At 27.2% G+C, this 19,667-nt stretch overlaps 1 protein-coding gene across 1 annotated transcript in view; it reads left to right on the top strand.

Moving 5' to 3' along the window:
* Positions 1–10,079: 10,079 nt before the first annotated feature.
* Positions 10,080–19,667, top strand: part of LOC145245835 (dymeclin-like) — a 124,836-nt gene continuing 115,248 nt past the window's right edge. The window contains exon 1 of the mRNA XM_080107487.1: positions 10,080–10,247. The gene's annotated coding sequence lies outside the window, so the exon portion shown is untranslated. The remainder of the gene's footprint in view (positions 10,248–19,667) is intronic.

Here is a 19,667-nt window from a genome sequence, read left to right as displayed (position 1 = left end):
CTATCTATGATAAATAAATAAATAAATAAAAAAGTAAAAACAATAATACCCCCATATAAACATAACTACATAAACTTCTGACACACTTCTATCTATGATAAATAAATAAATAAATAAAAAAGTAAAAACAATAATACCCCCATATAAACATAACTACATAAACTTCTGACACACTTCTATCTATGATAAATAAATAAATAAATAAAAAAGTAAAAACAATAATACCCCCATATAAACATAACTACATAAACTTCTGACACACTTCTATCTATGATAAATAAATAAATAAATAAAAAAGTAAAAACAATAATACCCCCATATAAACATAACTACATAAACTTCTGACACACTTCTATCTATGATAAATAAATAAATAAATAAAAAAGTAAAAACAATAATACCCCCATATAAACATAATTACATAAACTTCTGACACACTTCTATCTATGATAAATAAATAAATAAATAAATAAAAAAGTAAAAACAATAATATCCCCATATAAACATAACTACATAAACTTCTGACACACTTCTATCTATGATAAATAAATAAAAAAATAAAAAAAGTAAAAACAATAATACCCCCATATAAGCATAATTACATAAACTTCTGACACATTTCTATCTATAATAAATAAATTAATAAATAAATAAAAAAGTAAAAACAATAATATCCCCATATAAACATAACTACATAAACTTCTGACACACTTCTATCTATGATAAATAAATAAATAAATAAAAAAGTAAAAACAATAATATCCCCATATAAACATAACTACATAAACTTCTGACACACTTCTATCTATGATAAATAAATAAATAAATAAAAAAAGTAAAAACAATAATATCCCCATATAAACATAACTACATAAACTTCTGACACACTTCTATCTATGATAAATAAATAAATAAATAAAAAAAGTAAAAACAATAATATCCCCATATAAACATAATTACATAAACTTCTGACACACTTCTATCTATGATAAATAAATAAATAAATAAAAAAGTAAAAACAATAATATCCCCATATAAACATAACTACATAAACTTCTGACACACTTCTATCTATGATAAATAAATAAATAAATAAAAAAAGTAAAAACAATAATATCCCCATATAAACATAACTACATAAACTTCTGACACACTTCTATCTATGATAAATAAATAAATAAATAAAAAAAGTAAAAACAATAATATCCCCATATAAACATAATTACATAAACTTCTGACACACTTCTATCTATGATAAATAAATAAATAAATAAAAAAGTAAAAACAATAATATCCCCATATAAACATAATTACATAAACTTCTGACACACTTCTATCTATGATAAATTAATAAATAAATAAAAAAAGTAAAAACAATAATATCCCCATATAAACATAATTACATAAACTTCTGACACACTTCTATCTATGATAAATAAATAAAAAAAGTAAAAACAATAATATCCCCATATAAACATAACTACATAAACTTCTGACACACTTCTATCTATGATAAATAAATAAATAAATAAAAAAGTAAAAACAATAATATCCCCATATAAACATAATTACATAAACTTCTGACACACTTCTATCTATGATAAATAAATAAATAAATAAAAAAGTAAAAACAATAATATCCCCATATAAACATAATTACATAAACTTCTGACACACTTCTATCTATGATAAATAAATAAATAAATAAAAAAGTAAAAACAATAATATCCCCATATAAACATAATTACATAAACTTCTGACACACTTCTATCTATGATAAATAAATAAATAAATAAAAAAGTAAAAACAATAATATCCCCATATAAACATAACTACATAAACTTCTGACACACTTCTATCTATGATAAATAAATAAATAAATAAAAAAGTAAAAACAATAATACCCCCATATAAACATAATTACATAAACTTCTGACACACTTCTATCTATGATAAATAAATAAATAAATAAAAAAGTAAAAACAATAATATCCCCATATAAACATAACTACATAAACTTCTGACACACTTCTATCTATGATAAATAAATAAATAAATAAAAAAGTAAAAACAATAATATCCCCATATAAACATAACTACATAAACTTCTGACACACTTCTATCTATGATAAATAAATAAATAAATAAAAAAAGTAAAAACAATAATATCCCCATATAAACATAACTACATAAACTTCTGACACACTTCTATCTATGATAAATAAATAAATAAATAAATAAAGTAAAAACAATAATATCCCCATATAAACATAATTACATAAACTTCTGACACACTTCTATCTATGATAAATAAATAAATAAATAAAAAAGTAAAAACAATAATATCCCCATATAAACATAACTACATAAACTTCTGACACACTTCTATCTATGATAAATAAATAAATAAATAAAAAAGTAAAAACAATAATACCCCCATATAAACATAATTACATAAACTTCTGACACACTTCTATCTATGATAAATAAATAAATAAATAAAAAAGTAAAAACAATAATATCCCCATATAAACATAACTACATAAACTTCTGACACACTTCTATCTATGATAAATAAATAAAAAAATAAAAAAGTAAAAACAATAATATCCCCATATAAACATAACTACATAAACTTCTGACACACTTCTATCTATGATAAATAAATAAATAAATAAAAAAGTAAAAACAATAATATCCCCATATAAACATAATTACATAAACTTCTGACACACTTCTATCTATGATAAATAAATAAATAAATAAAAAAGTAAAAACAATAATATCCCCATATAAACATAACTACATAAACTTCTGACACACTTCTATCTATGATAAATAAATAAATAAATAAAAAAGTAAAAACAATAATATCCCCATATAAACATAACTACATAAACTTCTGACACACTTCTATCTATGATAAATAAATAAATAAATAAAAAAGTAAAAACAATAATATCCCCATATAAACATAACTACATAAACTTCTGACACACTTCTATCTATGATAAATAAATAAATAAATAAAAAAGTAAAAACAATAATATCCCCATATAAACATAACTACATAAACTTCTGACACACTTCTATCTATGATAAATAAATAAAAAAATAAAAAAGTAAAAATAATAATATCCCCATATAAACATAACTACATAAACTTCTGACACACTTCTATCTATGATAAATAAATAAATAAATAAAAAAGTAAAAACAATAATATCCCCATATAAACATAACTACATAAACTTCTGACACACTTCTATCTATGATAAATAAATAAATAAATAAAAAAGTAAAAACAATAATATCCCCATATAAACATAACTACATAAACTTCTGACACACTTCTATCTATGATAAATAAATAAAAAAATAAAAAAGTAAAAATAATAATATCCCCATATAAACATAACTACATAAACTTCTGACACACTTCTATCTATGATAAATAAATAAATAAATAAAAAAGTAAAAACAATAATACCCCCATATAAACATAATTACATAAACTTCTGACACACTTCTATCTATGATAAATAAATAAATAAATAAAAAAGTAAAAACAATAATATCCCCATATAAACATAACTACATAAACTTCTGACACACTTCTATCTATGATAAATAAATAAATAAATAAAAAAGTAAAAACAATAATACCCCCATATAAACATAATTACATAAACTTCTGACACACTTCTATCTATGATAAATAAATAAATAAATAAAAAAGTAAAAACAATAATATCCCCATATAAACATAACTACATAAACTTCTGACACACTTCTATCTATGATAAATAAATAAAAAATAAAAAAAGTAAAAACAATAATATCCCCATATAAACATAACTACATAAACTTCTGACACACTTCTATCTATGATAAATAAATAAATAAATAAAAAAAGTAAAAACAATAATATCCCCATATAAACATAACTACATAAACTTCTGACACACTTCTATCTATGATAAATAAATAAATAAATAAATAAATAAATAAAAAAAGTAAAAACAATAATACCCCCATATAAACATAACTACATAAACTTCTGACACACTTCTATCTATGATAAATAAATAAAAAAGTAAAAACAATAATACCCCCATATAAACATAACTACATAAACTTCTGACACACTTCAATCTATGATAAATAAATAAAAAAAGTAAAAACAATAATATCCCCATAAAAACATAACTACATAAACTTCTGACACACTTCTATCTATGATAAATAAATAAAAAAATAAAAAAGTAAAAACAATAATATCCCCATATAAACATAACTACATAAACTTCTGACACACTTCTATCTATGATAAATAAATAAATAAATAAAAAAGTAAAAACAATAATATCCCCATATAAACATAACTACATAAACTTCTGACACACTTCTATCTATGATAAATAAATAAATAAATAAAAAAGTAAAAACAATAATACCCCCATATAAACATAATTACATAAACTTCTGACACACTTCTATCTATGATAAATAAATAAAAAAATAAAAAAGTAAAAATAATAATATCCCCATATAAACATAACTACATAAACTTCTGACACACTTCTATCTATGATAAATAAATAAATAAATAAAAAAGTAAAAACAATAATACCCCCATATAAACATAATTACATAAACTTCTGACACACTTCTATCTATGATAAATAAATAAATAAAAAAGTAAAAACAATAATATCCCCATATAAACATAACTACATAAACTTCTGACACACTTCTATCTATGATAAATAAATAAATAAATAAAAAAGTAAAAACAATAATACCCCCATATAAACATAATTACATAAACTTCTGACACACTTCTATCTATGATAAATAAATAAATAAATAAAAAAGTAAAAACAATAATATCCCCATATAAACATAACTACATAAACTTCTGACACACTTCTATCTATGATAAATAAATAAAAAATAAAAAAAGTAAAAACAATAATATCCCCATATAAACATAACTACATAAACTTCTGACACACTTCTATCTATGATAAATAAATAAATAAATAAAAAAAGTAAAAACAATAATATCCCCATATAAACATAACTACATAAACTTCTGACACACTTCTATCTATGATAAATAAATAAATAAATAAATAAATAAATAAAAAAAGTAAAAACAATAATACCCCCATATAAACATAACTACATAAACTTCTGACACACTTCTATCTATGATAAATAAATAAAAAAGTAAAAACAATAATACCCCCATATAAACATAACTACATAAACTTCTGACACACTTCAATCTATGATAAATAAATAAAAAAAGTAAAAACAATAATATCCCCATAAAAACATAACTACATAAACTTCTGACACACTTCTATCTATGATAAATAAATAAAAAAATAAAAAAGTAAAAACAATAATATCCCCATATAAACATAACTACATAAACTTCTGACACACTTCTATCTATGATAAATAAATAAATAAATAAAAAAGTAAAAACAATAATATCCCCATATAAACATAACTACATAAACTTCTGACACACTTCTATCTATGATAAATAAATAAATAAATAAAAAAGTAAAAACAATAATATCCCCATATAAACATAACTACATAAACTTCTGACACACTTCTATCTATGATAAATAAATAAAAAAATAAAAAAGTAAAAACAATAATATCCCCATATAAACATAACTACATAAACTTCTGACACACTTCTATCTATGATAAATAAATAAATAAATAAAAAAAGTAAAAACAATAATATCCCCATATAAACATAACTACATAAACTTCTGACACACTTCTATCTATGATAAATAAATAAATAAATAAATAAATAAATAAAAAAAGTAAAAACAATAATACCCCCATATAAACATAACTACATAAACTTCTGACACACTTCTATCTATGATAAATAAATAAAAAAATAAAAAAGTAAAAACAATAATATCCCCATATAAACATAACTACATAAACTTCTGACACACTTCTATCTATGATAAATAAATAAATAAATAAAAAAAGTAAAAACAATAATATCCCCATATAAACATAACTACATAAACTTCTGACACACTTCTATCTATGATAAATAAATAAATAAATAAAAAAAGTAAAAACAATAATATCCCCATATAAACATAATTACATAAACTTCTGACACACTTCTATCTATGATAAATAAATAAATAAATAAAAAAGTAAAAACAATAATATCCCCATATAAACATAACTACATAAACTTCTGACACACTTCTATCTATGATAAATAAATAAATAAATAAAAAAGTAAAAACAATAATATCCCCATATAAACATAACTACATAAACTTCTGACACACTTCTATCTATGATAAATAAATAAATAAATAAAAAAAGTAAAAACAATAATATCCCCATATAAACATAACTACATAAACTTCTGACACACTTCTATCTATGATAAATAAATAAATAAATAAAAAAAGTAAAAACAATAATATCCCCATATAACCATAACTACATAAACTTCTGACACATTTCTATCTATAATAAATAAATAAATAAATAAATAAATAAAAAAGTAAAAACAATAATATCCCCATATAAACATAACTACATAAACTTCTGACACACTTCTATCTATGATAAATAAATAAATAAATAAAAAAGTAAAAACAATAATATCCCCATATAAACATAACTACATAAACTTCTGACACACTTCTATCTATGATAAATAAATAAATAAATAAAAAAGTAAAAACAATAATATCCCCATATAAACATAACTACATAAACTTCTGACACACTTCTATCTATGATAAATAAATAAATAAATAAAAAAAGTAAAAACAATAATATCCCCATATAAACATAACTACATAAACTTCTGACACACTTCTATCTATGATAAATAAATAAATAAATAAAAAAAGTAAAAACAATAATATCCCCATATAACCATAACTACATAAACTTCTGACACATTTCTATCTATAATAAATAAATAAATAAATAAAAAAGTAAAAACAATAATATCCCCATATAAACATAACTACATAAACTTCTGACACACTTCTATCTATGATAAATAAATAAATAAATAAAAAAAGTAAAAACAATAATATCCCCATATAAACATAACTACATAAACTTCTGACACACTTCTATCTATGATAAATAAATAAATAAATAAAAAAAGTAAAAACAATAATATCCCCATATAACCATAACTACATAAACTTCTGACACATTTCTATCTATAATAAATAAATAAATAAATAAATAAATAAAAAAGTAAAAACAATAATATCCCCATATAAACATAACTACATAAACTTCTGACACACTTCTATCTATGATAAATAAATAAAAAATAAAAAAAAGTAAAAATAATAATATCCCCATATAAACATAACTACATAAACTTCTGACACACTTCTATCTATAATAAATAAATAAAAAATAAAAAAAGTAAAAATAATAATATCCCCATATAAACATAACTACATAAACTTCTGACACACTTCTATCTATGATAAATAAATAAATAAATAAAAAAAGTAAAAACAATAATATCCCCATATAAACATAACTACATAAACTTCTGACACACTTCTATCTATAATAAATAAATAAAAAATAAAAAAAAGTAAAAATAATAATATCCCCATATAAACATAACTACATAAACTTCTGACACACTTCTATCTATAATAAATAAATAAAAAATACAAAAAGTAAAAATAATAATATCCCCATATAAACATAACTACATAAACTTCTGACACACTTCTATCTATGATAAATAAATAGATAAATAAAAAAAGTAAAAACAATAATATCCCCATATAAACATAACTACATAAACTTCTGACACACTTCTATCTATGATAAATAAATAAATAAATAAATAAAGTAAAAAAAATAATACCCCCATATAAACATAACTACATAAACTTCTGACACACTTCTATCTATGATAAATAAATAAATAAATAAAAAAGTAAAAACAATAATACCCCCATATAAACATAACTACATAAACTTCTGACACACTTCTATCTATGATAAATAAATAAATAAATAAAAAAGTAAAAACAATAATATCCCCATATAAACATAATTACATAAACTTCTGACACACTTCTATCTATGATAAATAAATTAATAAATAAAAAAGTAAAAACAATAATACCCCCATATAAACATAACTACATAAACTTCTGACACACTTCTATCTATGATAAATAAATAAATAAATAAAAAAAGTAAAAACAATAATACCCCCATATAAACATAATTACATAAACTTCTGACACACTTCTATCTATGATAAATAAATTAATAAATAAAAAAGTAAAAACAATAATACCCCCATATAAACATAACTACATAAACTTCTGACACACTTCTATCTATGATAAATAAATAAAAAAGTAAAAACAATAATACCCCCATATAAACATAACTACATAAACTTCTGACACACTTCAATCTATGATAAATAAATAAAAAAAGTAAAAACAATAATATCCCCATATAAACATAACTACATAAACTTCTGACACACTTCTATCTATGATAAATAAATAAATAAATAAAAAAAGTAAAAACAATAATATCCCCATATAAACATAACTACATAAACTTCTGACATACTTCTATCTATGATAAATAAATAAATAAATAAAAAAAGTAAAAACAATAATATCCCCATATAACCATAACTACATAAACTTCTGACACATTTCTATCTATAATAAATAAATAAATAAATAAATAAATAAATAAATAAAAAAGTAAAAACAATAATATCCCCATATAAACATAACTACATAAACTTCTGACACACTTCTATCTATGATAAATAAATAAATAAATAAAAAAAGTAAAAACAATAATACCCCCATATAAACATAATTACATAAACTTCTGACACACTTCTATCTATGATAAATAAATAAATAAATAAAAAAGTAAAAACAATAATATCCCCATATAAACATAACTACATAAACTTCTGACACACTTCTATCTATGATAAATAAATAAATAAATAAAAAAGTAAAAACAATAATACCCCCATATAAACATAATTACATAAACTTCTGACACACTTCTATCTATGATAAATAAATAAATAAATAAAAAAGTAAAAACAATAATATCCCCATATAAACATAATTACATAAACTTCTGACACACTTCTATCTATGATAAATAAATTAATAAATAAAAAAGTAAAAATAATAATATCCCCATATAAACATAACTACATAAACTTCTGACACACTTCTATCTATGATAAATAAATAAATAAATAAAAAAAGTAAAAACAATAATACCCCCATATAAACATAACTACATAAACTTCTGACACACTTCTATCTATGATAAATAAATAAATAAATAAAAAAGTAAAAACAATAATACCCCCATATAAACATAACTACATAAACTTCTGACACACTTCTATCTATGATAAATAAATAAATAAATAAAAAAAGTAAAAACAATAATATCCCCATATAACCATAACTACATAAACTTCTGACACACTTCTATCTATGATAAATAAATAAAAAAATAAAAAAGTAAAAACAATAATATCCCCATATAACCATAACTACATTAACTTCTGACACATTTCTATCTATAATAAATAAATAAATAAATAAATAAAAAAGTAAAAAAATATCCTCAAAATTAAAACTTTTTTTTAATTTTTATCTTCGTTGCATAAATCTAAATTAAATTAATTATAGCTCATATTTTGATCCCTTACAGCTGCGCCCTGCGGTGCAAAATTCATAATGATCGGTTCATTATTTTTTGAATGAATTCTATATATAAGCTAATAAACTTACTTAAATTTATAAAGATACACGTAGAATCTACTAAATATCTGAAAATATAAAGAAGTTGTAGCATAAAAAAACTTCTATCAAAACTGAATTCATCAGTAAATGACCCAAAAGGGTTGATATGCAGTAAAGTAACTAACCCTAACAAGCAAATTTTAAGATTCATATAGTTAAAAAAAAAAGAAGGAAAAATAAAAGAAAGCAATCTGGCTCCAGGCCAGATCTCTAAATTTATTCCAAGCGCGTTATCCCCCTTTGTACTCTCTTCTCGGAAGTCGATTGCGTAAAAAAAAAAAGTCATGTTGACGTGGATTCGTAATGTTCTACACCCGAAAAACATCTTGACACTTGCTTGAAAACCCCGTGGATACGTCTGTCTGCCCGAAGGTCAGTCTTATACTAGTTTTAAAACTCGCCATCTTGACCTTTCTTTACCAAATCTATGGCAGAACTATTCGAAATTCCTTCAATTATCAAGACTATTCTTCAATTAGCAATTATTTGTGATATTAATTGGAGTTGTCACTATCTTTCCTCCTTTTTAACACTAACGCAAAAATGACTAAAAAAACAAAACATCGTCTATATTTGTGTTTTTAAGTTGGTTTTATTTATGGACGACTAAAATATATTTTTCTCATCTTGAGAAATCTAAAAAAAGTATTTTAAAACAAAAATAAAAAAAGGTTAAATTCTTTAAAATTAGTTAACGAACAAATTGAAGCGTTCAAAATAAATCTGCCCTAATAATAAAACACCCCCAAACGTTGTGAATATCTTACCTTTTCAGGTGTTTTAATTACCCCCAACCCCAGTTTTATTGGTGATGCAGAAGAATAGGCGACTCGAATTCGGCAGCAAACGGTGTCAGATAAAAAAAAAAAAATCGTATTATTCCTGGTTATTATTATTATTATTTATGTTTTTTTTGTTTTTTGCATAAAAAAAATATTGTTTCATTGTTTTCGATTAGATTTTGTAAAAAAATAAATAAATATATACTACTTCATCAAATATTTATTGACTTATATAAGAAAAAATTTTTTATCTTGCACTGTTTGCTGCGGACTTCGTTTCGCCTATTTTTCTGATTTACTCTTATAACTTGAGCTTAAATTACAAGAAACATTGATAGTAAGTCGAATAAAAACAAGACATTATTATTATTATTATTATTGTAAACTTTACCAACGAAAACGGATGTTAAACTAATATCCACAAACACCAAATTGTATTAATAATACGTAAAAGGTTATTTCTCTTAGTTTTTTTTTAATTATCAAAATGGAAGTAACCTTCAAATAGTAAAAAAAAAAAAAAAAAATTGGGTACTCATGCAGAGAGTGATCCGTACTGAAATAATAACGTTATTTAAAAAGCCATTCTTAACATGGGGAGGGTGTTTTGTACCTATTCTGTACTTTAACCTTACAATTGAATGATAAAAAAAAAACATAATAAAACTTTAATTAAACTTGGAAATACGATTTAAAAAATAGCGCGGCGACGCGGATCAGTGATCACTCTGACTCTGCTAATGCAGAGAGTGATCCGGATCCGCGCTATTTTTTAAATCGGTGTTTTTACGACCTGCCCCAGCGTAGTATAAACACCTCCAACCACCCCATGTTAAGAACAGCTTTCGGAATAAACCCGCCCCCAACCTCCCCATCTTAAGAACGGCTTTCGAGGTCTGGGGTGTTTATACCGAAAGCCGTTCTTAACATGGGGGAAGTTCGGGTGTTTATAATATGTTGGGGGACGTTGTAAAATTTACCCAAAAATTAAAGAATTTTGGTAATAGTGCAAGTGCATTTCTTATTGATCCGTGCTGAAATATTATTTAGAAAGCCATTCTTAACATGGGGTGGAGAGGGTGTTTTGTACCTATTCTGTACAATTCAATAAAAACAAAACTTTAATTACACTTGAAAATACTATTTAAAAAATAGCGCGGATCATTAAGTGCACTGCACACTGCAGTGCTACTGCAACAGTGCACACTGCACTAGCACCGATTATTTATTTATTTATTTTAATATTTGACAAACTTGTCATTGGTTTATATCTCTAGTAATAAAATAGTGTGACGACTTATCCCGTGTTTGTGTTTCTCGCCTCTACGTGACTTATGTTTTTGATTGTCAAAAATCAATTATTCATACGTAATCGCGTAAAATAAAACAAAATAAATTCTAAATATCCGATTAAAATCGAGTTCCGTACGTCTTTGTTGACATACTCCGTCAGCTGATCTGATCAATGCCCTGTAAAAATCACTTCTGATCAGTTTTATGCAAGCGAACTCAGCTGTTTTTCAGAATAACAGAATATTTACGAATTGGTAAACATTATTCGGAAGTGACTTTTCCAGGGTATAAGCTGACGAAAAATGTCAGCAAAGAAGGACGAAACTTTATTTTAACTAAAAATCCTATTAAAAAAAAAAAAAAAAATTAAATTGCGAAGTAATATCCACCACAATGCATTTGTTTCTTTTGTACACCAAACGTAGAAACCTAGATGCTTGGGCACTACTTACCCCCGCCCCGCGCTATTTTTAAAATAGTATTTTAAAGTTTTCCGATATCTTTTTTTTTTTTTTTTTTTAAGGTACCAGTACAGAATAGTTACAAAACACCCTCCCCCTATTCTTAGAATAGCTTTCTAAATAATATCCCAGAGCGCGTGGGTCAAATAGTGCAAAGTACCGAAACCCATCCAATAAATGTCACCAATCGTGCGTCGTGCGAATGTGCAATGTTCTACCAGTGTTTTGTTTAGTTTTCGACTTTTGAGCGATTATCGAGGACCCGGCACTTCTGCTTCTGCATTACACGGACGGCGGCCATTGTTAGGGGGCGATAACTTCAATTTCTCCTGAGTCAAATAACACGGCAAATAAATAACAAATAAGATTTATTTTTCCGAACACAAAGATATTTGAAAACCAAAACACTTATTGTATAAAAATGTATCAATATATAATTGTAAAAACATTTATTGAAATACTTAGAAAATTAAATTTTAATGAAAGCAACGTTGGATTTTTATAAAGTAATTTTTTGGACAAATTAATTATTTAAATGAAATATTTTTCGGATTAAAGCAACATATCCAGCGAAATCCGTGATTACTACTCTTGTTGGTTTGCAATACCATGCTTTGTCTATATTGACATTGCTTCGACGACAACAATCTACTAGCCTGCAAAAAATCGTTTCACAGGTGTCCGACGTCAACAATCGCACATATTTAAGATAAAGTTTCCGAAGAATTTCACAAAAATTATGAGTTATATCGTCCCCTATTTGACCAAGAAGCGTCACCTAGTGACAGGTTAGTGAAACGAAAAAAAAAAAAGAAAAAAGAAAATGGTCGCCGTCTGTATACTGCAGAAATGCTGAAGGCTCAATGGCTATAACAAAACCGCTATTTTTTTTTTTTTCGTTCTAACTCAACAGACTTAACACTACCATTGTTTCAAAGTAAATAAACGCTTTAAAATGTTAAATGCAAAAACTTAGGTACGTCTCTGCACTTATTGAACCGTGATGAAACAATAAATTAAAGCCATTCCTAACATGGGGGAGGGTGTTCTGTAACTATTTTGTACTTTTTTAGAAGAAATGTAGGTGCATTACTCTCCTAATAATTATTTAATTATTAATCACAAAAACAACAAAACACCTCCTTGAAACAAATAACAAAAGAGGTTTATTGTAGAAGAAAGACGAGATTGTTTCTTGAACTGAAAAGAAAGAAAGGGCAAAGGAATCTGCCTGGCTGGGTGTCGTCTGCTGATGGTCGGGGTAGATGAGCGACGGATGGCAGTAGCCAGTGAGTAGCGGTGTTAGGAGTACTGTGAGAGAGATCTGTTCTGGTCACTGGCTGGCGTCGCTCTGCTCAAATCAGCTGAGTTTCCAAAGGGCTAAAAATAGTCCTTTAGGGGACAGCTAAAATCAATGCGCTCTGCCAACTGATTGGTCAGTTTTGCCGAATCAAGTTGGCAAAGGGCATTGATCCGCATCTATAAAATAGTTTGTTAACCGCTACATCACCCCCTGCTTAGGCGGAAAGCTGATGAAGAAAATAAAAAAAGTAGCAGGTTTTTTTTTTTTTTTTTTTTTCTTTCTTAAATACAAAATGTGTGGCAGACGTAATATCCGGAAGTATCTTTTCAGTGAAAATTTCTTCTTTTTTTTTTTATAATCAACAGAATATGTAAAGTTTCATATGTACAAAGTTTTATATAGTTTTTTGGGCTAATGTACTGTGATATTTCTCTCACAAGGTTTTTGCCCCTGGCAGAATGGAAGAAAACCAAACAGAAATTACAACAAGCTCACCTTAAAACTTCAACGTAAATTTTATTAAAGTAAAAAAAGGTCCATGTTACAAAAGATGTGACATCTTCAGCTATCTGCTGTTATGGGCTGGTAACATTCCCGAAGGGAATAATAGTTTGTCTTCGATAAAGGCTGGGTAGGATTCCTGCTGATGAAGAAATGCGCAGGTTGGAGATGTTGAGGCGACTTTCGAAAATATCGTCGAAAAAAGCGCCCCCCCCCCTGTAGAAAAGTGCCCAGTTGAAGGTGGAGATATTAATGTTTTTAGCCAATTTTTTGATATTTGTCGTCTGAAAGGTAGAACTTCAAAACGATACTGATCTTGTGAAAATCTGTCGCCTCTGTCGAAAGTTTTAGGCAGACATGCAAACATACATACATACATACATACATTGGTAACTAAAAATTTTTGACCCAAACCGATTAAAAAGCTTGCCCTATCTCTGAATACCCTTTATGTAAAATTTCAAATGTTTAGACCAGAAATTTTCTAAGTAATTTGGTAGAGACCGCAGAGGTCAATTTTTTTTTAACATTGACTCCTATTATGACTCCTTAACATTTGTTTTGGGCTCAAATCAAGTTATTAAGTTAGATCCATGTCCAAGGAACCTATATATAAAATTTCAGTTGTTTATACCCAAAATTGTTGAAGTTTGGTAGAGTTCTCAAATGTCAAATCATTGAACTTTGACAGCCAAATTTCTGGCCAAAAACGAATTACAAAGATTTCCCCAAATCTCACTACCCTGCATATCAAATTTCGAGTCTGTAGACTTAAAATTGACAGTTATTGCGTAGGGAAATGTACACACACAGACACGTTCACTTTTATAGATATATAGATATAACCTTTTTCATTATACACAATATAAGAATAATTAGAACAATGTCTTTTTGTTAACATTATAATAATTCTGAGTTTATGCCTCTCTACAAGGGCATATCTGACACAAGACAAAGTTTTTATGTAAGACACCTAGCTTAAGGCTCCTCTTAGTATTTACATGATGGCACACATAGCCCCAATTCCTTTGGTTATTTCTTGAAGGGATGCACTCCAGGTAATAAGCATTTACCCTGCTTTCCTTTTTTTATACTTTACTATGGGAGGAGAGTTGCCAGTAAAGAGTGAGCTGTTCAAGTAACTCCTGAAGAGGGCACAAAACTAATTAACAGACCTGTACCAAGGATCGAGTCTAACTCCCCCTCATTTTATACAATGGGGCAAATGCTTTCTAGATAGAAGAAGGTTGTCTAGAGCTGGTGAGAGATAATTTTAAATATATAGTGACGTTTTAACCCATAATCCATAAGGTAATATATAATAGTACTGCTTATTGCATAATAACTCTGAAGAAAGGATAAAATTCATCTATACTCATCAACTTTTCTCTGAGAGTTGTTGAAACCCCCCTTAAAAATTCTTGAGAAATTTGCTAAAATTTTATTTATTTGATGATGTATGAACTTCTAAACAAGTTTGCAATTATTATTATTGCCAAAAGTGCAGTGTGACTCTTTATATGAACTGCTTTGTTCCTTAACATAATATGTAAATTTTATCTGGAATGTATAGCCTTTTGATTTCTAAAATATATCATATGTACCTAGTGTCGTATTCATAGGAGAGTCAATATTTCGTTTTCTAAATAAAATAACTTTTTCATTTCAATTTGTGTATTCTAACTCATTTTTAATTATTGCACAAAGTTTCAACTCAATAGTAGAAAAAAATTAGATACCCTGGAACTTAATGGGTTGTGGAGTCTGACTTGTAATGTTGGGAGAATGTCATAAAAGCGATGGAGTGGGAATTTAGACCTATAGTTATACAAGGTGAATGCAAAGTCACTGTTCATGCTATAAAAAACTATTTAAAAAAAATTTTTTCTTTTTTTTTAAATAGTTTTTTAAAAAATATTTAAAAAAAAAATATTTTCCACATTTTTTTCTTTTCTTATACTAAAACTAAATATGATAAACATTTCTAATAGAATTAGAGATCATGTTTTCCATCATCAGACTATTTTTTTTTTTTTTTACATAGGAATCACCACTTATCAAGGCCCAGAGGCCACTCGAAGATAAAGAGTGTGAGAAATTATTGATAGTGGTTTTGGCTAGACGAGTGTTTTTCGTGAAAGTTTGGCGAGGGAGGGGGGGGACCATAGATTGAAGCTCAGCTGAGCATTTGCCAGTAAAATAGCAATAAAGCAGAGGCAAGCTTGCAACGTCTCTTCTGTGGGGAAGAGGTTGTAGGGAAGAGAAAAGGGCATCCCCACTAAGCTACAAAGTCTATTTTGAACTCTGTCAAGGCAGGATAAGCTGCTTCTAGCAGCTCCTACCCAGATGTGGCAACAGTACTTCATTGTTGGCCGTACCCGACTTCTTCCATTTTTCAATTGGCTCATCTTTTGCATAATAACCCAAGCATATTGCATCAAATCTGACAACAGAATCTCTTCCCACACAGGTGTCTAGCAAGATCTAAAAGTATTTACAATTTCCGTTGACAAAGTTGACCATTTCATCACTTCTCCTTCCAATACATGGTATCTTAATGATGTGATGCTAGATGAACTTGTTGACGACATCCGGCGATTTATCCCTGCTTTATCTCTGTTTGGACTTGGGATGAACTGTCCTTGAGTCAGAGTTAATAATTTTTTATTTTATAGTACAAATGATGTTGAAAGTGTTATCAGAAACTAAAAACAAAATCTTGACGATATAAGAATAAGTCTTAGTAAACATCACACATCCTTGGATCTCTAGCCTTACACATCATTATCCAAGAATGTTTAGATGCAAAACTTGTCATTCTAACAGGAATTACTTAGGAACCAGCTCTCCTCCTCTTCAAGAATAGTTTCGCCCTACTGAGTTTTCTTGATACAAAGTTTTCATTGTTACCTCAAACAGGATGCTTTAAAAGGTACATACTACAATGAAGAAATTAAGAGTTAATCCACAATGTAAATTTATGACACTGGCTAGAAATAAATGATGCTTACTTGAGTTTTGGCAGTTTGGGTCTTTCTTCAACAGCGTACTTGCCTCTTCCTGTCAACGTATCTCTATTCACACTATTCCAATTACAAATTAGGAAATGTGATAATTGGTGGATCGTATCAGTGGCAGAAACCCTAGAAAACAACAAATACAATTGGATGGTAACATTTAATGCTACTAAGATTAAGCTTCTTTCTTTTAACAACTACGAAACTCCTTTCTCAATCACCGGTTGCCATGACAACACTTTACCGGAGAGCTCATTCTTTAAACTCCTTCACGGGCAACATGAATTGGAACAAATCAATTGAGAAACATTGGCAAGGTCTGATGCAAAAAATGTGAGCTCCTTTTACTGTACTAAAAAATGACTCGCACTATAGAACATCCCATGTCTTTACGAGACCACCATTCGCCCATGCATGAAGTATTGCTGTCCAAAGCTTAGTTGCAAGTCTAATAAGTCTTGCACTATTGACCAAGCTACGACCTCTGTCCCATCGCTGCACTGTTGCAACCCGGTTTCTGTTTTACAAGTAATTTGATGGAATGTGCTCCAATGAACTTGTAGTATTTGTGTGCTCTCAATCTATATAGTCCCGATTAACCTGACAAGCAGCAAAAACCCAGCCTTTCACTGTTTAGGTCTCTAGATACTGGAAAACCTTCTACTCTAATAGTTTCTTCACTTGGAATTCACCCTCTGTTTCCTGCTTCCCTGACTGTACTAGACACGATTCTAAATAATAGTTTCATCTAAGTTTCAATATGCTTTTGTTTGGGAGTGGTGGAAAAAAAAAAAAAAAAAAAAAAAAAATATATATATATATATATATATATATATATATATAAAATCAAGAAGTAAAAATGAAGTTTACAAACCGAATGCTTGTGTAAACTTAAAGCAAATATAAATATTAATATTTATATAGTAATCCCAACTAAATAAAAAAGTTCAACACAACCGAAACAGGAAATAGAGCTTGTCATAAAAGAACACAACTTCATCATCATGAGACGCATCTTCTGTTTAGTGTGGATTGCGAACCCATGTGACTTATTTTTCACCATTCCTTCTGATCCGGGGCAAGTTGGTTGATGGACGCCCAACTGTTGAGAAATGTCCAATCAAAAACATTTTCTCTACACCTTCTCCTTGGCTTTCCTCTTCTTTTGCCTTCTAACATACATTCAAAGCATAGCTTTGTTGATCGTTTGACATGGGCAAAAAATTTAAGAGTTTTACTTTTGATTTTATAGAGGGAGTAGGAAAGTAGTTTGATGAAGGGTGGATATATATATTTTTTTTTTTTTGATCAGGCAATGTCCTGTAATGAAATGCATTACGTGATCTTGAAACACCTCAATGCGACTGGCTAGTGATACAATCAAGACCATGTAAAACTACTGGGAGGACATAAATTAAATGGACTTTTACTTTAACAGTTATCAGCACCCTTTTTGATTTTAGAATCGTGCTGTGTTTTTGAAAAGCTGCCCAACCCAGCCCGATTCTGTATTTCAGTGTCATCGTCTGATCACTGGAGAAAGTCCGTTTATGCCTTCAATAATTAATTGGGTGACCTCTTTGATGGGTTTACTGTGAATAATAATGTTTAGGTTAAACTGTGATTCAGCTGTAGACATACATTGTTTTCTCTAGGTTTGTTTCTAATCCTATCTCCTTTGCATTCTTTGCTAATACATTAACAAAAAAACTTGAAGTTTGTGCATTCATTAACAAGAGCGATGTCATCAGTGTAGGAGAGGTTAGAGGGGATTTGTCTACCTATAGAAAAACCGCTTTGCTTAGTCTCTTCTGTCTTTCGCATAACAGCAGCTAGTGCTACACAGAACATGCTTCCTTAGGTAGTAAAATGTCCCCTCTTCTGAATATACTAGCATAAGCCACAGTGTATATATCTTTTGATTAGGATTATAATGCATGAGTGATAAGTCAGATTTTAAAGGTCTTATATTTTGAATGCTTTTTGATAAGCAGAAGAGCAGCTCCATTTTGTATCTTAATTCATTAAGTGGGGTTATTAATGCATGCATTTTAAGAATAAAATTGCTGTAATAATTTCAAGTCACAGAATAATTTACAATGTTGCTGCACTTGTTAACAGCAGCAGCAGCAGTGTACGTTTTATTGCTGTAGATCTGACTTTTAACACCTTTCATTAATTATGTGTCCCAAATATTTAATTGTTGTTAAGAGTTTGTATTTATCGATAAGGCTTAGCTAAAAGGTGTCTTTAAATATTTTTCAATACTATTTTTCACTTGTTCAACGTTTTCTCAAGTTATCAAAATATCGTCAAGATATGCTACCACAAAATCCAGGTCACTGAACCCATTATTTGCTGAAATATTTCTGACACAACTTTTATAACAAAAAGGCAGTCAACTGAATTTGTACAGGTCTTTGTGTTTATTGTTA

Source organism: Euprymna scolopes, chromosome 23 (genome assembly GCF_053919585.1).
Source record: "Euprymna scolopes isolate OS-2025 chromosome 23, ASM5391958v1, whole genome shotgun sequence".
NCBI classification, from domain to species: domain Eukaryota; kingdom Metazoa; phylum Mollusca; class Cephalopoda; order Sepiida; family Sepiolidae; genus Euprymna; species Euprymna scolopes.
This window is presented reverse-complemented; position numbering and strand designations above follow the sequence as displayed.